Source organism: Hypanus sabinus, chromosome 29 (assembly GCF_030144855.1).
Source record: "Hypanus sabinus isolate sHypSab1 chromosome 29, sHypSab1.hap1, whole genome shotgun sequence".
NCBI classification, from domain to species: Eukaryota; Metazoa; Chordata; class Chondrichthyes; order Myliobatiformes; family Dasyatidae; genus Hypanus; species Hypanus sabinus.
Genome location: NC_082734.1, coordinates 27,188,279 through 27,212,440, shown reverse-complemented (window position 1 = coordinate 27,212,440; position 24,162 = coordinate 27,188,279). Strand labels below are relative to the sequence as shown.

The 24,162-nt window shown below is 58.0% G+C and overlaps 1 protein-coding gene across 6 annotated transcripts in view; it reads right to left on the bottom strand.

Moving 5' to 3' along the window:
* Positions 1-24,162, bottom strand: part of LOC132383156 (liprin-alpha-3-like) — a 259,537-nt gene that overhangs the window by 49,288 nt on the left and 186,087 nt on the right. The gene's annotated exons all lie outside the window — the stretch shown is intronic.

The following is a 24,162-nucleotide window of genomic DNA, read 5'->3' as shown; positions in this document are numbered from 1 at the left end:
GGGAACGGCTCCTATCACGGAGCACACGGTCATCGAGGGAACGGCTCCTGTCACTGAGTACACTGTCATCGAAGGAACGGTTCCTCTGACGGAGCACACGGTCATCGAGGGAACCGGTACTGTCATTGAGTACACGGTCATCGAGGGAACGGCTGCTCTCACGGAACACACGGTCATCGAGGGAACAGCTCCTGTCATTGAGCACATGGTCATCGAGGGAAAGGCTCCTGTCGCGGAGCACACAGTCATCGAGGGAACAGCTCCTGTCATTGAGCACATGGTCATTGAGGGAATGGGTCCTGTCACGTAGCACACGGTCATTGAGAGAATGGCTCCTGTCATTGAGTACATGGTCATCGAGGGAACGGCTCCTGTCATTGAGTACACGGACATCGAGGGAACGGCTACTGTCACGGAGCACACGGTCATCGAGGGAACGTCTCCTGTCACGGAGCACACGGTCATCGAGGGAACGGCTCCCGTCACGGAGCACACGGTCATCGAGGTAACGGCCCCTGTTACGCAGCGCACGTCATCGAGGGAACGGCTACTGTCATTGAGCACACGGTCAGCGAGGGAACGGCTCCTGTCATGGAGCACACGTTTAGCGAGGGTCCGACTCCTGTCACTGAGTACACGGTCATCGAGGGAACGGCTCCTGTCAGTGAGTACACGGTCAGCGAGGGAACGGCTCCTGTCATTGTGTACACGGACATCGAGGGAACGGCTACTGTCACGGAGCACACGGTCATCGAGGGAACGTCTCCTGTCACGGAGCACACAGTCATCGAGGGAATGGCTCCTGTCATTGAGTACACGGTCATTGAGGGAACGGCTCCTGTCATTGAGTAAACGGTCATCGAGGGAACGGCTCCTGACAAGGAGCACACGGTCATCGAGAGACCGGCTCCTGTCATTGAGCACACGGTCATCGAGGGAACGGCTCCTGTCATTGAGTACACGGTCATCGAGGGAACGGATCCTGTCATTGAGCACATGCTCATCGAGGGAAAGGCTCCTGTCGCGGAGCACACAGTGATCGAGGGAACGGCTCCAGCCGCACAGTACACGGTCATCGAGGGAACGGCTCCTGTCATTGAGTACACGGTTATCGAGGGAACGGCACCTGTCAGTGAGCACACGGTCATCGAGGGAACGGCTCCTGTCATTGAGCACAAGGTCATCGAGGGAACGGCCCCTGTCACGCAGCGCACGTCATCGAGGGAACGGCTCCTGTCATTGAGCACACGGTCAGCGAGGGAACGGCTCCTATCATGGAGCACACGTTTAGCGAGGGAACGACTCCTATCACTGAGTACACGGTCATCGAGGGAACGGCTCCTGTCAGTGAGTACACGGTCAGCGAGAGAAAGGCTCCCGTCATTGAGTGCACGGTCATCGAGGGAACGGCTTCTGACTTTGAGCACATGGTCATCGAGGGAACGGCTCCTGTCATTGAGCACACGGTCATCGAGGGAACGGCTGCTGTCACGGAGTACACGGTCATCGAGGGAACGGCTCCTGTCATTGAGTACACAGTCATCGAGGGAACGGCTCCTATCACGGAGCACACGGTCATCGTGGGAACGGCACCTCTCACTGAGTACACGGTCATCGAGGGAACGGCTCCTGTCACGGAGCACACGGTCATCGAGGGAACAGCTCCTATCACGGAGCACAAGGTCATCGTGGGAACGGCTCCTGTCACTGAGTACACGGTCATCGACGGAACAGCTCCCGTCATTGAGTTCACGGTCATTGAGGGAACGGGTCCTGACACGGACCACACGGTCATCGAGGGAATGGCTCCTGTCATTGAGTACACGGTCATTGAGGGAACGGCTCCTGTCATTGAGTAAACGGTCATCGAGGGAACGGCTCCTGACAAGGAGCACACGGTCATCGAGGGACCGGCTCCTGTCATTGAGTACACGGTCATCGAGGGAACGGATCCTGTCATTGAGCACATGCTCATCGAGGGAAAGGCTCCTGTCGCGGAGCACACAGTGATCGAGGGAACGGCTCCAGCCGCACAGTAGACGGTCATCGAGGGAACGGCTCCTGTCATTGAGTACACGGTCATCGACGGAACGGCTCCATTCATTGAGTTCACGGTCATTGAGGGAATGGGTCCTGTCACGTAGCACACGGTCATCGAGAGAATGGCTCCTGTCATTGAGTACATGGTCATCGAGGGAACGGCTCCTGTCATTGAGTACACGGTCATCGAGGGAACGGCTCCTGTCATTGTGTACACGGACATCGAGGGAACGGCTACTGTCACGGAGCACACGGTCATCGAGGGAACGTCTCCTGTCACGGAGCACACGGTCATCGAGGGAACGGCTCCCGTCACGGAGCACACGGTCATCGAGGTAACGGCCCCTGTTACGCAGCGCACGTCATCGAGGGAACGGCTACTGTCATTGAGCACACGGTCAGCGAGGGAACGGCTCCTGTCATGGAGCACACGTTTAGCGAGGGTCCGACTCCTGTCACTGAGTACACGGTCATCGAGGGAACGGCTCCTGTCAGTGAGTACACGGTCAGCGAGGGAACGGCTCCTGTCATTGAGTGCACGGTCATCGAGGGAACGGCTACTGTCACGGAGCACACGGTCATCGAGGGAACGTCTCCTGTCACGGAGCACACAGTCATCGAGGGAACGGCTCCCGTCACGGAGCACACGGTCATCGAGGTAACGGCCCCTGTTACGCAGCGCACGTCATCGAGGGAACGGCTCCTGTCATTGAGCACACGGTCATCGAGGGAACGGCTCCTGTCAGTGAGTACACGGTCAGCGACAGAACGGCTCCTGTCATTGAGTACACGGTCATCGAGGGAACGGCTTCTGACTTTGAGCACATGGTCATCGAGGGAACGGCTCCTGTCATTGAGCACACTGTCATCGAGGGAACGGCTGCTGTCATGGAGAACACGGTCATCGAGGGAACGACTCCTGTCATTGAGTACACGGTCATCGAGGGAACGGCTCCTATCACGGAGCACACGGTCATCGAGGGAACGGCTCCTGTCACTGAGTACACTGTCATCGAAGGAACGGCTCCTCTGACGGAGCACACGGTCATCGAGGGAACGGCTCCTGTCATTGAGTACACGGTCATCGAGGGAACGGCTCCTATCACGGAGCACACTGTCATCGAGGGAACGGCTCCTGTCACTGAGTACACTGTCATCGAAGGAACGGCTCCTCTGACAGAGTACACGGTCATCGAGGGAACGGCTGCTCTCACGGAACACACGGTCATCGAGGGAACGGCTCCTGTCATTGAGCACATGGTCATCGAGGGAAAGGCTCCTGTCGCGGAGCACACAGTCATCGAGGGAACGGCTCCAGCCGCAGAGTACACGGTCATCGAGGGAACGGCTCCTGTCATTGAGTACACGGTCATCGACGGAACGGCTCCCGTCATTGAGTTCACGGTCATTGAGGGAACGGGTCCTGTCACGGACCACACGGTCATCGAGGGAATGGCTCCTGTCATTGAGTGCACGGTCATCGAGGGAACGGCTCCTGTCATTGAGTACACGGTCATCGAGGGAACGGCTCCTGTCAGTGAGCACACGGTCATCGAGGGAACGGCTCCTGTCATTGAGTACACGGTAATCGAGGGAACGGCTCCTGTCATTGAGGACACGGTCATTGAGGGAACGGGTCCCGTCATTGAGTGCACGGTCATCGAGGGAACGGCTCCTGTCACGGATCACACGGTCATCGAGGGCATGGCTCCAGTCGCGGAGCACATGGTCATCGAGGGAACGGCTCCTGTCAGTGAGTACACGGTCAGCGAGAGAATGGCTCCTGTCATTGAGCACACGGTCATCGAGGGAACGGCTCCTGTCACGGAGTACACGGTTATCGAGGGAACGGCTCCTGTCACGGAGTACACGGTCATGCAGGGAACGGCTCCTGTCATTGAGCACACGGTCATCGAGGGAACGGCACCTGTCAGTGAGCACACGGTCATCGAGGGAACGGCTCCTGTCATTGAGCACAAGGTCATCGAGGGAACGGCTCCTGTCACAGAGCACACGGTCATCGAGGGAATGGCTCCTGTCATTGAGTGCACGGTCATCGAGGGAACGGCTCCTGTCAGTGAGTACACGGTCAGCGAGAGAAAGGCTCCCGTCATTGAGTGCACGGTCATCGAGGGAACGGCTGCTGTCACGGAGCACACGGTCATCGAGGGAACGGCTCCTGTCACGGAGCACACGGTCATCGAGAGAACGGCTCCTGTCATTGAGTACACGGTCATCGAGGGAACGGCTCCTATCACGGAGCACACGGTCATCGAGGGAACGGCTCCTGTCACTGAGTACACTGTCATCGAAGGAACGGTTCCTCTGACGGAGCACACGGTCATCGAGGGAACCGGTACTGTCATTGAGTACACGGTCATCGAGGGAACGGCTGCTCTCACGGAACACACGGTCATCGAGGGAACAGCTCCTGTCATTGAGCACATGGTCATCGAGGGAAAGGCTCCTGTCGCGGAGCACACAGTCATCGAGGGAACAGCTCCTGTCATTGAGCACATGGTCATCGAGGGAACAGCTCCTGTCATTGAGTACACGGTCATCAAGGGAACGGCTCCTGTCATTGTGTACACGGACATCGAGGGAACGGCTACTGTCACGGAGCACACGGTCATCGAGGGAACGTCTCCTGTCACGGAGCACACGGTCATCGAGGGAACGGCTCCCGTCACGGAGCACACGGTCATCGAGGTAACGGCCCCTGTTACGCAGCGCACGTCATCGAGGGAACGGCTCCTGTCATTGAGCACACGGTCAGCGAGGGAACGGCTCCTGTCATGGAGCACACGTTTAGCGAGGGTCCGACTCCTGTCACTGAGTACACGGTCATCGAGGGAACGGCTCCTGTCAGTGAGTACACGGTCAGCGAGGGAACGGCTCCAGTCATTGTGTACACGGACATCGAGGGAACGGCTACTGTCACGGAGCACACGGTCATCGAGGGAACGGCTACTGTCACGGAGCACACGGTCATCGAGGGAACGTCTCCTGTCACGGAGCACACGGTCATCGAGGGAACGGCTCCCGTCACGGAGCACACGGTCATCGAGGTAACGGCCCCTGTTACGCAGCGCACGTCATCGAGGGAACGGCTCCTGTCATTGAGCACACGGTCAGCGAGGGAACGGCTCCTGTCATGGAGCACACGTTTAGCGAGGGTCCGACTCCTGTCACTGAGTACACGGTCATCGAGGGAACGGCTCCTGTCACTGAGTACACGGTCATCGAGGGAACGGCTCCTGTCATTGAGTGCACGGTCATCGACGGAACGGCTTCTGACTTTGAGCACATGGTCATCGAGGGAACGGCTCCTGTCATTGAGCACACTGTCATCGAGGGAACGGCTGCTGTCACGGAGAACACGGTCATCGAGGGAACGGCTCCTGTCATTGAGTACACGGTCATCGAAGGAACGGCTCCTCTGACGGAGCACACGGTCATCGAGGGAACGGCTCCTGTCATTGAGTACACGGTCATCGAGGGAACGGCTCCTATCACGGAGCACACGGTCATCGAGGGAACGGCTCCTGTCACTGAGTACACTGTCATCGAAGGAACGGCTCCTCTGACAGAGTAGACGGTCATCGAGGGAACGGCTGCTCTCACGGAACACACGGTCATCGAGGGAACGGCTCCTGTCATTGAGCACATGGTCATCGAGGGAAAGGCTCCTGTCGCGGAGCACACAGTCATCGAGGGAACGGCTCCAGCCGCAGAGTACACGGTCATCGAGGGAACGGCTCCTGTCATTGAGTACACGGTCATCGACGGAACGGCTCCCGTCATTGAGTTCACGGTCATTGAGGGAACGGGTCCTGTCACGGACCACACGGTCATCGAGGGAATGGCTCCTGTCATTGAGTGCACGGTCATCGAGGGAACGGCTCCTGTCATTGAGTACACGGTCATCGACGGAACGGCTCCATTCATTGAGTTCACGGTCATTGAGGGAATGGGTCCTGTCACGTAGCACACGGTCATCGAGAGAATGGCTCCTGTCATTGAGTACATGGTCATCGAGGGAACGGCTCCTGTCATTGAGTACACGGTCATCGAGGGAACGGCTCCTGTCATTGTGTACACGGACATCGAGGGAACGGCTACTGTCACGGAGCACACGGTCATCGAGGGAACGTCTCCTGTCACGGAGCACACGGTCATCGAGGGAACGGCTCCCGTCACGGAGCACACGGTCATCGAGGTAACGGCCCCTGTTACGCAGCGCACGTCATCGAGGGAACGGCTACTGTCATTGAGCACACGGTCAGCGAGGGAACGGCTCCTGTCATGGAGCACACGTTTAGCGAGGGTCCGACTCCTGTCACTGAGTACACGGTCATCGAGGGAACGGCTCCTGTCAGTGAGTACACGGTCAGCGAGGGAACGGCTCCTGTCATTGTGTACACGGACATCGAGGGAACGGCTACTGTCACGGAGCACACGGTCATCGAGGGAACGTCTCCTGTCACGGAGCACACAGTCATCGAGGGAACGGCTCCCGTCACGGAGCACACGGTCATCGAGGTAACGGCCCCTGTTACGCAGCGCACGTCATCGAGGGAACGGCTCCTGTCATTGAGCACACGGTCATCGAGGGAACGGCTCCTGTCAGTGAGTACACGGTCAGCGACAGAACGGCTCCTGTCATTGAGTACACGGTCATCGAGGGAACGGCTTCTGACTTTGAGCACATGGTCATCGAGGGAACGGCTCCTGTCATTGAGCACACTGTCATCGAGGGAACGGCTGCTGTCATGGAGAACACGGTCATCGAGGGAACGACTCCTGTCATTGAGTACACGGTCATCGAGGGAACGGCTCCTATCACGGAGCACACGGTCATCGAGGGAACGGCTCCTGTCACTGAGTACACTGTCATCGAAGGAACGGCTCCTCTGACGGAGCACACGGTCATCGAGGGAACGGCTCCTGTCATTGAGTACACGGTCATCGAGGGAACGGCTCCTATCACGGAGCACACGGTCATCGAGGGAACGGCTCCTGTCACTGAGTACACTGTCATCGAAGGAACGGCTCCTCTGACAGAGTACACGGTCATCGAGGGAACGGCTGCTCTCACGGAACACACGGTCATCGAGGGAACGGCTCCTGTCATTGAGCACATGGTCATCGAGGGAAAGGCTCCTGTCGCGGAGCACACAGTCATCGAGGGAACGGCTCCAGCCGCAGAGTACACGGTCATCGAGGGAACGGCTCCTGTCATTGAGTACACGGTCATCGACGGAACGGCTCCCGTCATTGAGTTCACGGTCATTGAGGGAACGGGTCCTGTCACGGACCACACGGTCATCGAGGGAATGGCTCCTGTCATTGAGTGCACGGTCATCGAGGGAACGGCTCCTGTCATTGAGTACACGGTCATCGAGGGAACGGCTCCTGTCAGTGAGCACACGGTCATCGAGGGAACGGCTCCTGTCATTGAGTACACGGTAATCGAGGGAACGGCTCCTGTCATTGAGGACACGGTCATTGAGGGAACGGGTCCCGTCATTGAGTGCACGGTCATCGAGGGAACGGCTCCTGTCACGGATCACACGGTCATCGAGGGCATGGCTCCAGTCGCGGAGCACACGGTCATCGAGGGAACGGCTCCTGTCACGGAGTACACGGTTATCGAGGGAACGGCTCCTGTCACGGAGTACACGGTCATGCAGGGAACGGCTCCTGTCATTGAGCACACGGTCATCGAGGGAACGGCACCTGTCAGTGAGCACACGGTCATCGAGGGAACGGCTCCTGTCATTGAGCACAAGGTCATCGAGGGAACGGCTCCTGTCACAGAGCACATGGTCATCGAGGGAATGGCTCCTGTCATTGAGTGCACGGTCATCGAGGGAACGGCTCCTGTCAGTGAGTACACGGTCAGCGAGAGAAAGGCTCCCGTCATTGAGTGCACGGTCATCGAGGGAACGGCTGCTGTCACGGAGCACACGGTCATCGAGGGAACGGCTCCTGTCACGGAGCACACGGTCATCGAGAGAACGGCTCCTGTCATTGAGTACACGGTCATCGAGGGAACGGCTCCTATCACGGAGCACACGGTCATCGAGGGAACGGCTCCTGTCACTGAGTACACTGTCATCGAAGGAACGGTTCCTCTGACGGAGCACACGGTCATCGAGGGAACCGGTACTGTCATTGAGTACACGGTCATCGAGGGAACGGCTGCTCCTACGGAACACACGGTCATCGAGGGAACAGCTCCTGTCATTGAGCACATGGTCATCGAGGGAAAGGCTCTTGTCGCGGAGCACACAGTCATCGAGGGAACAGCTCCTGTCATTGAGCACATGGTCATCGAGGGAACAGCTCCTGTCATTGAGTACACGGTCATCAAGGGAACGGCTCCTGTCATTGTGTACACGGACATCAAGGGAACGGCTACTGTCACGGAGCACACGGTCATTGAGGGAACGTCTCCTGTCACGGAGCACACGGTCATCGAGGGAACGGCTCCCGTCACGGAGCACACGGTCATCGAGGTAACGGCCCCTGTTACGCAGCGCACGTCATCGAGGGAACGGCTCCTGTCATTGAGCACACGGTCAGCGAGGGAACGGCTCCTGTCATGGAGCACACGTTTAGCGAGGGTCCGACTCCTGTCACTGAGTACACGGTCATCGAGGGAACGGCTCCTGTCAGTGAGTACACGGTCAGCGAGGGAACGGCTCCAGTCATTGTGTACACGGACATCGAGGGAACGGCTACTGTCACGGAGCACACGGTCATCGAGGGAACGTCTCCTGTCACGGAGCACACGGTCATCGAGGGAACGGCTCCCGTCACGGAGCACACGGTCATCGAGGTAACGGCCCCTGTTACGCAGCGCACGTCATCGAGGGAACGGCTCCTGTCATTGAGCACACGGTCAGCGAGGGAACGGCTCCTGTCATGGAGCACACGTTTAGCGAGGGTCCGACTCCTGTCACTGAGTACACGGTCATCGAGGGAACGGCTCCTGTCACTGAGTACACGGTCATCGAGGGAACGGCTCCTGTCATTGAGTGCACGGTCATCGAGGGAACGGCTTCTGACTTTGAGCACATGGTCATCGAGGGAACGGCTCCTGTCTTTGAGCACACTGTCATCGAGGGAACGGCTGCTGTCACGGAGAACACGGTCATCGAGGGAACGGCTCCTGTCATTGAGTACACGGTCATCGAAGGAACGGCTCCTCTGACGGAGCACACGGTCATCGAGGGAACGGCTCCTGTCATTGAGTACACGGTCATCGAGGGAACGGCTCCTATCACGGAGCACACGGTCATCGAGGGAACGGCTCCTGTCACTGAGTACACTGTCATCGAAGGAACGGCTCCTCTGACAGAGTACACGGTCATCGAGGGAACGGCTGCTCTCACGGAACACACGGTCATCGAGGGAACGGCTCCTGTCATTGAGCACATGGTCATCGAGGGAAAGGCTCCTGTCGCGGAGCACATGGTCATCGAGGGAAAGGCTCCTGTCGCGGAGCACACAGTCATCGAGGGAACGGCTCCAGCCGCAGAGTACACGGTCATCGAGGGAACGGCTCCTGTCATTGAGTACACGGTCATCGACGGAACGGCTCCCGTCATTGAGTTCACGGTCATTGAGGGAACTGGTCCTGTCACGGACCACACGGTCATCGAGGGAATGGCTCCTGTCATTGAGTGCACGGTCATCGAGGGAACGGCTCCTGTCATTGAGTACACGGTCATCGAGGGAACGGCTCCTGTCAGTGAGCACACGGTCATCGAGGGAACGGCTCCTGTCATTGAGTACACGGTAATCGAGGGAACGGCTCCTGTCATTGAGGACACGGTCATTGAGGGAACGGGTCCCGTCATTGAGTGCACGGTCATCGAGGGAACGGCTCCTGTCACGGATCACACGGTCATCGAGGGCATGGCTCCAGTCGCGGAGCACATGGTCAGCGAGGGAACGGCTCCTGTCAGTGAGTACACGGTCAGCGAGAGAATGGCTCCTGTCATTGAGCACACGGTCATCGAGGGAACGGCTCCTGTCACGGAGTACACGGTTATCGAGGGAACGGCTCCTGTCACGGAGTACACGGTCATGCAGGGAACGGCTCCTGTCATTGAGCACACGGTCATCGAGGGAACGGCACCTGTCAGTGAGCACACGGTCATCGAGGGAACGGCTCCTGTCATTGAGCACAAGGTCATCGAGGGAACGGCTCCTGTCATTGAGCACACGGTCAGCGAGGGAACGGCTCCTGTCATGGAGCACACGGTCAGCGAGGGAACGACTCCTATCACTGAGTACACGGTCATCGAGGGAACGGCTCCTGTCAGTGAGTACACGGTCAGCGAGAGAAAGGCTCCCGTCATTGAGTGCACGGTCATCGAGGGAACGGCTGCTGTCACGGAGCACACGGTCATCGAGGGAACGGCTCCTGTCACGGAGCACACGGTCATCGAGAGAACGGCTCCTGTCATTGAGTACACGGTCATCGAGGGAACGGCTCCTATCACGGAGCACACGGTCATCGAGGGAACGGCTCCTGTCACTGAGTACACTGTCATCGAAGGAACGGTTCCTCTGACGGAGCACACGGTCATCGAGGGAACCGGTACTGTCATTGAGTACACGGTCATCGAGGGAACGGCTGCTCTCACGGAACACACGGTCATCGAGGGAACAGCTCCTGTCATTGAGCACATGGTCATCGAGGGAAAGGCTCCTGTCGCGGAGCACACAGTCATCGAGGGAACGGCTCCAGCCGCACAGTACACGGTCATCGAGGGAACGGCTCCTGTCATTGAGTACACGGTCATCGACGGAACGGCTCCCGTCATTGAGTTCACGGTCATTGAGGGAAAGGGTCCTGTCACGGACCACACGGTCATCGAGGGAATGGCTCCTGTCATTGAGTGCACGGTCATCGAGGGAACGGCTCCTGTCATTGAGGACACGGTCATTGAGGGAACGGGTCCCGTCATTGAGTGCACGGTCATCGAGGGAACGGCTCCTGTCACGGATCACACGGTCATCGAGGGAACGGCTCCTGTCACTGAGTACACTGTCATCGAAGGAACGGTTCCTCTGACGGAGCACACGGTCATCGATGGAACCGGTACTGTCATTGAGTAGACGGTCATCGAGGGAACGGCTGCTCTCACGGAACACACGGTCATCGAGGGAACAGCTCCTATCATTGAGCACATGGTCATCGAGGGAAAGGCTCCTGTCGCGGAGCACACAGTCATCGAGGGAACGGCTCCAGCCGCACAGTACACGGTCATCGAGGGAACGGCTCCTGTCATTGAGGACACGGTCATTGAGGGAACGGGTCCCGTCATTGAGTGCACGGTCATCGAGGGAACGGCTCCTGTCACGGATCACACGGTCATCGAGGGCATGGCTCCAGTCGCGGAGCACATGGTCATCGAGGGAACGGCTCCTGTCAGTGAGTACACGGTCAGCGAGAGAACGGCTCCTGTCATTGAGCACACGGTCATCGAGGGAACGGCTCCTGTCACGGAGTTCACGGTTATCGAGGGAACGGCTCCTGTCACGGAGTACACGGTCATGCAGGGAACGGCTCCTGTCATTGAGCACACGGTCATCGAGGGAACGACTCCTGTCAGTGAGTACACGTTCATCGAGGGAACGGCTCCTGTCAGTGAGTTCACGGTCATCGAGGGAACGGCCCCTGTCACGCAGCGCACGTCATCGAGGGAACGGCTCCTGTCATTGAGCACACGGTCAGCGAGGGAACGGCTCCTGTCATGGAGCACACGTTTAGCGAGGGAACGACTCCTATCACGGACCACACGGTCATCGAGGGAATGGCTGCTGTCACGGACCACACGGTCATCGAGGGAACAGCTCCTATCACGGAGCACACGGTCATCGTGGGAACGGCTCCTGTCACTGAGTACACCGTCATTGAGTTCACGGTCATTGAGGGAACGGGTCCTGTCACGGACCACACGGTCATCGAGGGAATGGCTCCTGTCATTGAGTACACGGTCATTGAGGGAACGGCTCCTGTCATTGAGCACACGGTCATCGAGGGAAAGGCTCCTGTCGCGGAGCACACAGTCATCGAGGGAACGGCTCCAGCCGCACAGTACACGGTCATCGAGGGAACGGCTCCCGTCATTGAGTTCACGGTCATTGAGGGAACGGGTCCTGTCACGGACTACACGGTCATCGAGGGAACGGCTGCTGTCATTGAGTAAACGGTCATCGAGGGAACGGCTCCTGTCAAGGAGCACACGGTCATCGAGGGAACGGCTCCTGTCATTGAGTACATGGTCATCGAGGGACCGTCTCCTGTCACGGAGCACACGGTCATCGAGGGAACGGCTCCTATCATTGAGTACACGGTCATCGAGGGAACGGCTCCTGTCATTGAGTACATGGTCATCGAGGGAATGGCGCCTGTCACTGAGTACACGGTCATTGAGGGAACGGCTCCTGTCACAGAGCAGACGGTCATCGAGGGAATCGCTCCTGTCATTGAGTACACGGTCATCAAGGGAACGGCTCCTGTCACGGAGTACACGGTCATCGAGGGCATGGCTCTTGTCATTGAGCACACGGTCATGGAGGGAACAGCTCCTGTCATTGAGCACATGGTCATCGAGGGAACGGCTCCTGTCAGTGAGTACACGGTCATCGAGGGAACGGCTCCTGTCACGGAGTACACGGTCATCGAGGAACGGCTCCTGTCAGTGAGTACACGGTCATCGAGGGAACGGCTCCTGTCAGTGAGTACACGGTCATCGAGGGAACGGCTCCTATCACGGAGCACACCGTCATCGAGGGAACGGCTCCTGTCATTGAGTACACGGTCATCGAGGGAACGGCTCTTGTCACGGAGTACACGGTCATCGAGGGAACGGCTCCAGCCGCACAGTACACGGTCATCGAGGGAACGGCTCCTGTCATTGAGTACACGGTCATCGAGGGAAAGGCTCCTGTCGCGGAGCACACGGTCATCGAGGGAACGGCTCCAGCCGCACAGTACACGGTCATCGAGGGAACGGATACTGTCATTGAGTACACGGTCATCGACGGAACGGCTCCCGTCATTGAATTCACAGTCAATGAGGGAACGGGTCCTGTCACGGACCACACGGTCATCGAGGGAATGGCTCCTGTCATTCAGTACGTGGTCATCGAGGTAACGGCTCCTGCAATTGAGTAAACGGTCATCGAGGGAACGGCCCCTGTCAAGGAGCACACGGTCATCGAGAGAACGGCTCCTGTCACTGAGCACACAGTCATCGAGGGACTGGCTCCTGTCACGGAGCACACGGTCATCGAGGGAACGACTCCTGTCACCGAACACACGGTCATCGAGGGAACGGCTCCTATCATTGAGTCAACGGTCATCGAGGGAACGGCTCCTGTCACGGAGTACACGGTTATAGAGGGAACGGCTCCTGTCACGGAGTACACGGTCATGCAGGGAACGGCTCCTGTCATTGAGCACACGGTCATCGAGGGAACGACTTCTGTCAGTGAGTACACGGTCATCGAGGGAACGGCACCTGTCAGTGAGTTCACGGTCATCGAGGGAACGGGTCCTGTCACGGACCACACGGTCATCGAGGGAACGGCTCCTGTCATTGAGTACACGGTCAGCGAGGGAACAGCTCCTCTCACGGAACACACGGTCATCGAGGGAGCGAGTCCTGTCACCGAGCACACGGTCATGGAGGAAACGGCTCCTGTCATTGAGCACACGGTCATCGAGGGAACGGCTCCTGTCACTGAGTACACGGTCATCGAGGGAACGGCACCTGTCACGGAGCACATGGTTATCGAGGGAACGGCTCCTGTCATGGAGCACACGGTCATCGAGGGAACGGCTCCTGTCATTGCGTGCACGGTCATCGAGGGAACGGCTCCTGTCAGTGAGTACACAGTCATCGAAGGAACGGCTCCTGCCACGGAGCTCACTGTCATCGAGGGAATCGCTCCTGTCATTGAGTACACGGTCATCGAGGGAACGGCTCCTCTCACGGAACACACGGTCATCGAGGGAGCGAGTCCTGTCACCGAGCACACGGTCATCGAGGGAACGGCTCCTGTCAGTGAGCACACGGTCATCGAGGGAACGGCTCCTGTCACGGAGCACACGGTCGTCGAGGGAATGGCTCTTGTCATTGAGCACACGGTCATGGAGGGAACAGCTCCTGTCATTGAGCACACGGTCATCGAGGGAACGAGTCCTGTCACCGGGCACACGGTCAATGAGGGAACGACGCCTATCATTGAGTCCACGGTCATGGAGGGAACGGCTCTCGTCATTGAGCACACGGTCATCGAGGGAACGGCTCTTGTCATTGAGCACACGGTCATGGAGGGAACGGCTCCTGTCATTGAGCACATGGTCATCGAGGGAATGGCTCCTGTCACTGAGCACATGGTCATCGAGGGAACGGCTCCTGTCAGTGAGTACACGGTTATCGAGGGAACGGCTCCTCTCATGGAGCACACGGTCATCGAGGGAACGGCTCCTGTCATTGTGTTCACAGTCATCGAAGGAACGGCTCCTGCCACGGAGCACACTGTCATCGAGGGAACCGCTCCTGTCATTGAGTACACGGTCATCGAGGGAACGGCTCCTGTCATTGAGCAAACGGTCATCGAGGGAACTGCTCCTGTCGCGGAGCACACAGTCATCGAGGGAACGGCTCCTGTCGCGGAGTACACGGTCATCGAGGGAACGGCTCCTGTCATTGAGTACACAGTCAGCGAGGGAACGGCACCTGTCCTTGAGTACATGGTCATCGACGGAACGGCTCCCGTCATTGAGTTCACGGTCATCGAGGGAACGGGTCCTGTCACGGACCACATGGTCATCGAGGGAACGGCTCCTGTCATTGAGCACACGGTCATCGAGGGAACGGCCCCTGTCACGGAGTATAGGGACATCGAGGGTACGGCCTCTGTCATTGAGTATACGGTCATCGAGGGAACAGATCCTGTCTCTGAGTACACGGTCATCGATGGAACGGCTCCTGTCATGGAGCACACGGTTATCGAAGGAATGGCTCCTGTCATTGAGTACACGGTCATCGATGGAACGGCTCCTGTCACGGACCACACGGTCATCGAGGGAACGGCTCCTGTCATTCAGTGCACGGTCATCGAGGGAACCGCTCCTCTCACGGACCACACGGTCATCGAGGGAACGGCTCCTGTCGCGGAATACACGGTCAACGAGGGAACGGCACCTGTCATTGAGTACACGGTCATCGAGGGAACGGCTCCCGTCAAGGAGTACGGGGTCATCGAGAGAATGGCGCCTGTCACTGAGTACACGGTCATTGAGGGAACGGCTCCTGTCACAGAGCAGACGGTCATCGAGGGAATCGCTCCTGTCATTGAGTACACGGTCATCAAGGGAACGGCTCCTGTCATTGAGTACACGGTCATCGAGGGAATGGCTCCTGTCATTGAGTACACGGTCATCGAGGGAACGGGTCCTGTCATTGAGTACACGGTCATCGAGGGAACGGCTCCTGTCATTGAGTACACGGTCATCGAGGGAACGGCTCCTGTCACGGAGTACACGGTCATCGAGGGAACGGCTCCAGCCGCACAGTACACGGTCATCGAGGGAACGGCTCCTGTCATTGAGTACACGGTCATCGACGGAACGGCTCCCGTCATTGAGTTCACGGTCATTTAGGGAATGGGTCCTGTCACGGAGCACACGGTCATCGAGGGAACGACTCCTGTCACCGAACACACGGTCATCGAGGGAACGGCTCCTGTCATTGAGTACACGGTCATCAAGGGAACGGCTCCTGTCACGGAGTACACGGTCATCGAGGGAATGGCTCTTGTCATTGAGCACACGGTCATGGAGGGAACAGCTCCTGTCATTGAGCACATGGTCATCGAGGGAACGGCTCCTGTCAGTGAGTACACGGTCATCGAGGGAACGGCTCCTGTCACGGAGTACACGGTCATCGAGGAACGGCTCCTGTCAGTGAGTACACGGTCATCGAGGGAACGGCTCCTGTCAGTGAGTACACGGTCATCGAGGGAACGGCTCCTATCACGGAGCACACCGTCATCGAGGGAACGGCTCCTGTCATTGAGTACACGGTCATCGAGGGAACGGCTCTTGTCACGGAGTACACGGTCATCGAGGGAACGGCTCCAGCCGCACAGTACACGGTCATCGAGGGAACGGCTCCTGTCATTGAGTACACGGTCATCGAGGGAAAGGCTCCTGTCGCGGAGCACACGGTCATCGAGGGAACGGCTCCAGCCGCACAGTACACGGTCATCGAGGGAACGGATACTGTCATTGAGTACACGGTCATCGACGGAACGGCTCCCGTCATTGAATTCACAGTCAATGAGGGAACGGGTCCTGTCACGGACCACACGGTCATCGAGGGAATGGCTCCTGTCATTCAGTACGTGGTCATCGAGGTAACGGCTCCTGCAATTGAGTAAACGGTCATCGAGGGAACGGCCCCTGTCAAGGAGCACACGGTCATCGAGAGAACGGCTCCTGTCACTGAGCACACAGTCATCGAGGGACTGGCTCCTGTCACGGAGCACACGGTCATCGAGGGAACGACTCCTGTCACCGAACACACGGTCATCGAGGGAACGGCTCCTATCATTGAGTCAACGGTCATCGAGGGAACGGCTCCTGTCACGGAGTACACGGTTATCGAGGGAACGGCTCCTGTCACGGAGTACACGGTCATGCAGGGAACGGCTCCTGTCATTGAGCACACGGTCATCGAGGGAACGACTTCTGTCAGTGAGTACACGGTCATCGAGGGAACGGCACCTGTCAGTGAGTTCACGGTCATCGAGGGAACGGGTCCTGTCACGGACCACACGGTCATCGAGGGAACGGCTCCTGTCATTGAGTACACGGTCAGCGAGGGAACAGCTCCTCTCACGGAACACACGGTCATCGAGGGAGCGAGTCCTGTCACCGAGCACACGGTCATGGAGGAAACGGCTCCTGTCATTGAGCACACGGTCATCGAGGGAACGGCTCCTGTCACTGAGTACACGGTCATCGAGGGAACGGCACCTGTCACGGAGCACATGGTTATCGAGGGAACGGCTCCTCTCATGGAGCACACGGTCATCGAGGGAACGGCTCCTGTCATTGCGTGCACGGTCATCGAGGGAACGGCTCCTGTCAGTGAGTACACAGTCATCGAAGGAACGGCTCCTGCCACGGAGCTCACTGTCATCGAGGGAATCGCTCCTGTCATTGAGTACACGGTCATCGAGGGAACGGCTCCTCTCACGGAACACACGGTCATCGAGGGAGCGAGTCCTGTCACCGAGCACACGGTCATCGAGGGAACGGCTCCTGTCAGTGAGCACACGGTCATCGAGGGAACGGCTCCTGTCACGGAGCACACGGTCGTCGAGGGAATGGCTCTTGTCATTGAGCACACGGTCATGGAGGGAACAGCTCCTGTCATTGAGCACACGGTCATCGAGGGAACGAGTCCTGTCACCGGGCACACGGTCAATGAGGGAACGACGCCTATCATTGAGTCCACGGTCATGGAGGGAACGGCTCTCGTCATTGAGCACACGGTCATCGAGGGAACGGCTCTTGTCATTGAGCACACGGTCATGGAGGGAACGGCTCCTGTCATTGAGCACATGGTCATCGAGGGAATGGCTCCTGTCACTGAGCACATGGTCATCGAGGGAACGGCTCCTGTCAGTGAGTACACGGTTATCGAGGGAACGGCTCCTCTCATGGAGCACACGGTCATCGAGGGAACGGCTCCTGTCATTGTGTTCACAGTCATCGAAGGAACGGCTCCTGCCACGGAGCACACTGTCATCGAGGGAACCGCTCCTGTCATTGAGTACACGGTCATCGAGGGAACGGCTCCTGTCATTGAGCAAACGGTCATCGAGGGAACTGCTCCTGTCGCGGAGCACACAGTCATCGAGGGAACGGCTCCTGTCGCGGAGTACACGGTCATCGAGGGAACGGCTCCTGTCATTGAGTACACAGTCAGCGAGGGAACGGCACCTGTCCTTGAGTACACGGTCATCGACGGAACGGCTCCCGTCATTGAGTTCACGGTCATCGAGGGAACGGGTCCTGTCACGGACCACATGGTCATCGAGGGAACGGCTCCTGTCATTGAGCACACGGTCATCGAGGGAACGGCCCCTGTCACGGAGTATACGGACATCGAGGGTACGGCCTCTGTCATTGAGTATACGGTCATCGAGGGAACGGCTCCTGTCATTGAGTACACGGTCATCGAGGGAACGGATCCTGTCTCTGAGTACACGGTCATCGATGGAACGGCTCCTGTCATGGAGCACACGGTTATCGAAGGAATGGCTCCTGTCATTGAGTACACGGTCATCGATGGAACGGCTCCTGTCACGGACCACACGGTCATCGAGGGAACGGCTCCTGTCATTCAGTGCACGGTCATCGAGGGAACCGCTCCTCTCACGGACCACACGGTCATCGAGGGAACGGCTCCTGTCGCGGAATACACGGTCAACGAGGGAACGGCACCTGTCATTGAGTACACGGTCATCGAGGGAACGGCTCCCGTCAAGGAGTACGGGGTCATCGAGAGAATGGCGCCTGTCACTGAGTACACGGTCATTGAGGGAACGGCTCCTGTCACAGAGCAGACGGTCATCGAGGGAATCGCTCCTGTCATTGAGTACACGGTCATCAAGGGAACGGCTCCTGTCATTGAGTACACGGTCATCGAGGGAATGGCTCCTGTCATTGAGTACACGGTCATCGAGGGAACGGGTCCTGTCATTGAGTACACGGTCATCGAGGGAACGGCTCCTGTCATTGAGTACACGGTCATCGAGGGAACGGCTCCTGTCACGGAGTACACGGTCATCGAGGGAACGGCTCCAGCCGCACAGTACACGGTCATCGAGGGAACCGCTCCTGTCATTGAGTACACGGTCATCGACGGAACGGCTCCCGTCATTGAGTTCACGGTCATTTAGGGAATGGGTCCTGTCACGTAGCACACGGTCATCGAGGGAATGGCTCCTGTCATTGAGTACACGGTCATCGAGGGAATGGCTCCTGTCATTGAGTACACGGACATCGAGGGAACGGCTACTGTCACGGAGCACACAGTCATCGAGGGAACGTCTCCTGTCACTGAGCACACGATCATCGAGGGAACGGCTCCCGTCACGGAGCACACGGTCATCGAGGTAACGGCCCCTGTTACGCAGCGCACATCATCGAGGGAACGTCTCCTGTCACTGAGTACACTGTCATCGAGGGAATGGCTCCTCTGACGGAGCACACGGTCATCGAGGGAACCGCTACTGTCATTGAGTACACGGTCATCGAGGGAACGGCTCCTGTCATTGAGTACACGGTCATCAAGGGAACGGCTCCTGTCGCGGAGCACACAGTCATCGAGGGAACGGCTCCTGTCATTGAGTACACGGTAATCGAGGGAACGGCTCCTGTCATTGGGGACACGGTCATTGAGGGAACGGGTCCCGTCATTGAGTGCACGGTCATCGAGGGAACGGCTCCTGTCACGGATCACACGGTCATCGAGGGCATGGCTCCAGTCGCGGAGCACATGGTCATCGAGGGAACGGCTCCTGTCAGTGAGTACACGGTCAGCGAGAGAACGGCTCCAGTCATTGAGTGCACGGTCATCGATGAAACGGCTCCTGTCATGGAGCACACATTTAGCGAGGGAACGACTCCTGTCAGTGAGTACACGGTCAGCGAGAGAACGGCTCCTGTCAGTGAGTGCACGGTCATCGAGGGAACGGCTTCTGACTTTGAGCTCATGGTCATCGAGGGAACGGCTCCTGTCATTGAGCACACGGTCAGCGAGGGAACGGCTCCTGTCATTAAGTACACGGTCATCGAGGGAACGGCTCCTGTCATTGAGTACACGGTCATCGAGAGAACGGCTCCTGTCATTGAGTACACGGTCATCGAGGGAACGGCTCCTGTCACGGAGCACCCGGTCTTCGAGGGAACGGCTCCTGTCACTGAGCACACGGTCAATGAGGGAACGGCTCCTGTCATTGAGTACACGGTCATCGACGGAACTGCTCCCGTCATTGTGCACACGGTCATGGAGGGAACGGCTCCTATCATTGAGTCCACGGTCATGGAGGGAACGGGTCCTGTCATTGAGTACACGGTCATCGAGGGAATGGCTCCTGTCACGGAGCACAGGGTTATAGAGGGAATGGCTCCTGTCATTGAGCACATGGTCATGGAGGGAACGGCTCCTATCATTGAGTACACGGTAATCGAGGGAACGGCTCCCGTCATTGAGTACACGGTCATCGAGGAAACGGCTCCTGTCATGGAGCACACATTTAGCGAGGGAACAACTCCTGTCACTGAGTACACGGTCATCGAGGGAACGGCTCCTGTCATTGAGCACACGGTCATCGAGGTCACGGCCCCTGTCACGCAGCGCACGTCATCGAGGGAACGGCTCCTGTCATGGAGCACACGTTTAGCGAGGGTACGACTCCTGTCACTGAGTACACGGTCATCGAGGGAACGGCTCCTGTCAGTGAGTACACGGTCAGCGAGAGAACGGCTCCTGTCATTGAGTGCACGGTCATCGTGGGAACGGCTTCCGACATTGAGCACACGGTCATCGAGGGAACGGCTCCTGTCATTGAGCACATGGTCATCGAGGGAAAGGCTCCTGTAGCGGAGCACACAGTCATCGAGGGAACGGCTCCAGCCGCACAGTACACAGTCATCGAGGGAACGGCTCCAGCCGCACAGTACACGGTCATCGAGGGAACGGCTCCTGTCATTGAGTACACGGTCATCGACGGAACGGCTCCCGTCATTGAGTTCACGGTCATTGAGGGAATGGGTCCTGTCACGTAGCACACGGTCATCGAGGGAATGGCTCCTGTCATTGAGTACACGGTCATCGAGGGAACGGCTCCTGTCATTGTGTACACTGACATCGAGGGAACGGCTACTGTCACGGAGCACACGGTCATCGAGGGAACGTCTCCTGTCACTGAGCACACGATCATCGAGGGAACGGCTCCCGTCATGGAGCACACGGTCATCGAGGTAACGGCCCCTGTTACGCAGCGCACGTCATCGAGGGAACGTCTCCTGTCACTGAGTACACTGTCATCGAGGGAACGGTTCCTCTGACGGAGCACACGGTCATCGAGGGAACCGCTACTGTCATTGAGTACACGGTCATCGAGGGAACGGCTCCTGTCATTGAGTACACGGTCATCGAGGGAACGGCTCCTGTCGTGGAGCACACAGTCATCGAGGGAACGGCTCCTGTCATTGAGTACACGGTAATCGAGGGAACGGCTCCTGTCATTGAGGACACGGTCATTGAGGGAACGGGTCCCGTCATTGAGTGCACGGTCATCGAGGGAACGGCTCCTGTCACGGATCACACGGTCATCGAGGGCATGGCTCCAGTCGCGGAGCACATGGTCATCGAGGGAACGGCTCCTGTCAGTGAGTACACGGTCAGCGAGAGAACGGCTCCAGTCATTGAGTGCACGGTCATCGATGAAACGGCTCCTGTCATGGAGCACACATTTAGCGAGGGAACGACTCCTGTCAGTGAGTACACGGTCAGCGAGAGAACGGCTCCTGTCATTGAGTGCACGGTCATCGAGGGAACGGCTTCTGACTTTGAGCACATGGTCATCGAGGGAACGGCTCCTGTCATTGAGCACACGGTCAGCGAGGGAACGGCTCCTGTCATTAAGTACACGGTCATCGAGGGAACGGCTCCTGTCATTGAGTACACGGTCATCGAGAGAACGGCTCCTGTCATTGAGTACACGGTCATCGAGGGAACGGCTCCTGTCACGGAGCACCCGGTCTTCGAGGGAACGGCTCCTGTCACTGAGCACACGGTCAATGAGGGAACGGCTCCTGTCATTGAGTACACGGTCATCGACGGAACTGCTCCCGTCATTGTGCACACGGTCATGGAGGGAACGGCTCCTATCATTGAGTCCAAGGTCATGGAGGGAACGGGTCCTGTCATTGAGTACACGGTCATTGAGGGAATGGCTCCTGTCACGGAGCACAGGGCTATAGAGGGAATGGCTCCTGTCATTGAGCACATGGTCATGGAGGGAACGGCTCCTGTCATTGAGTACACGGTAATCGAGGGAACGGCTCCCGTCATTGAGTACACGGTCATCGAGGAAACGGCTCCTGTCATGGAGCACACATTTAGCGAGGGAACAACTCCTGTCACTGAGTACACGGTCATCGAGGGAACGGCTCCTGTCATTGAGCACACGGTCATCGAGGTCACGGCCCCTGTCACGCAGCGCACGTCATCGAGGGAACGGCTCCTGTCATGGAGCACACGTTTAGCAAGGGTACGACTCCTGTCACTGAGTACACGGTCATCGAGGGAACGGCTCCTGTCAGTGAGTACACGGTCAGCGAGAGAACGGCTCCTGTCATTGAGTGCACAGTCATCGAGGGAACGGCTTCCGACATTGAGCACATGGTCATCGAGGGAACGGCTCCTGTCATTGAGCACACGGTCATCGAGGGAACCGCTCCTATCACGGAGCACACTGTCATCGTGGGGACGGCTCCTGTCACTGAGTACACGGTCATCGAGGGAACGGCTCCTGTCATTGAGCACATGGTCATCGAGGGAAAGGCTCCTGTAGCGGAGCACACAGTCATCGAGGGAACGGCTCCAGCCGCACAGTACACAGTCATCGAGGGAACGGCTCCAGCCGCACAGTACATGGTCATCGAGGGAAAGGCTCCTCTCACGGAACACACGGTCATCGAGGGAACGGCTCCTGTCATTGAGCACATGGTCATCGAGGGAAAGGCTCCTGTCGCGGAGCACACAGTCATCGAGGGAACGGCTCCAGCCACACAGTACACGGTCATCGAGGGAACGGCTCCTGTCATTGAGTACACGGTCATCGACGGAACGGCTCCCGTCATTTAGTTCACGGTCATTGAGGGAACGGGTCCTGTCTCGGAGCACACTGTCTTCGAGGGAACGGCTCCTATCATTGAGTACACGGTCATCGAGGAAACGGCTCCTGTCATGGAGCACACATTTAGCGAGGGAACAACTCCTGTCACTGAGTACACGGTCATCGAGGGAACGGCTCCTGTCATTGAGCACACGGTCATCGAGGTCACGGCCCCTGTCACGCAGCGCACGTCATCGAGGGAACGGCTCCTGTCATTGAGCACACGGTCAGCGAGGGAACGGCTCCTGTCATGGAGCACACGTTTAGCAAGGGTACGACTCCTGTCACTGAGTACACGGTCATCGAGGGAACGGCTCCTGTCAGTGAGTACACGGTCAGCGAGAGAACGGCTCCTGTCATTGAGTGCACAGTCATCGAGGGAACGGCTTCCGACATTGAGCACATGGTCATCGAGGGAACGGCTCCTGTCATTGAGCACACGGTCATCGAGGGAACCGCTCCTATCACGGAGCACACTGTCATCGTGGGGACGGCTCCTGTCACTGAGTACACGGTCATCGAGGGAACGGCTCCTGTCATTGAGCACATGGTCATCGAGGGAAAGGCTCCTGTAGCGGAGCACACAGTCATCGAGGGAACGGCTCCAGCCGCACAGTACACAGTCATCGAGGGAACGGCTCCAGCCGCACAGTACATGGTCATCGAGGGAAAGGCTCCTCTCACGTAACACACGGTCATCGAGGGAACGGCTCCTGTCATTGAGCACATGGTCATCGAGGGAAAGGCTCCTGTCGCGGAGCACACAGTCATCGAGGGAACGGCTCCAGCCACACAGTACACGGTCATCGAGGGAACGGCTCCTGTCATTGAGTACACGGTCATCGACGGAACGGCTCCCGTCATTTAGTTCACGGTCATTGAGGGAACGGGTCCTGTCTCGGAGCACACGGTCTTCGAGGGAACGGCTCCTATCATTGAGTACACGGTCATCGAGGAAACGGCTCCTGTCATGGAGCACACATTTAGCGAGGGAACGACTCCTGTCACTGAGTACACGTTCATCGAGGGAACGGCTCCTGTCATTGTGTACATGGTCATCGAGGGAACGGCTACTGTCACGGAGAACACGATCATCGAGGGAACGGC